Source organism: Gekko japonicus, unplaced genomic scaffold (genome assembly GCF_001447785.1).
Source record: "Gekko japonicus isolate JY-2015 unplaced genomic scaffold, Gekko_japonicus_V1.1 scaffold336, whole genome shotgun sequence".
NCBI lineage: Eukaryota > Metazoa > Chordata > Lepidosauria > Squamata > Gekkonidae > Gekko > Gekko japonicus.
In genome coordinates, this window is record NW_015172014.1 from 495748 (window position 1) to 496132 (window position 385).

Genomic DNA, 385 nt, shown 5'->3' on the forward strand with positions numbered 1-385 from the left:
GGAACTGCACACAAGACTCCAGGAGCGGCCTGACCCATGCAGTGTACGGCATCTTGTGATCTGGATGTTTTGCCTCTGTTCATACACCCCCAGATCGCATTAGCCTTTTTTTAATCGCTGCGTCACACTGGCTGCTCATATCTAACTTATGGTCCACCCGTGCCCATCTAACTTATGGTCCACCCGTGCCCCAAGATCTTGTTCACATGCACCTACCCAGAAGTTGTATCCCCCATCCGGTATGCGTGTTCCTCATTTTTGTTACCTGGATGTAGAACTCGGCATTTATCCTTGTTAAAATTGTGTCTTGTTCACATCCGTGCACTTTTCCAGTGTGTTCAGATCTCGTTGAATTCTGTCTCTATCTTCTGGTGTGTTCACCGCT

The 385-nt window shown here is 48.1% G+C and overlaps 1 protein-coding gene across 1 annotated transcript in view; it reads left to right on the top strand.

Annotated features, from left to right (window-relative positions):
- The window catches only part of DLG4 (discs large homolog 4), a 184713-nt gene that overhangs the window by 102737 nt on the left and 81591 nt on the right, over nt 1–385 (top strand). The gene's annotated exons all lie outside the window — the stretch shown is intronic.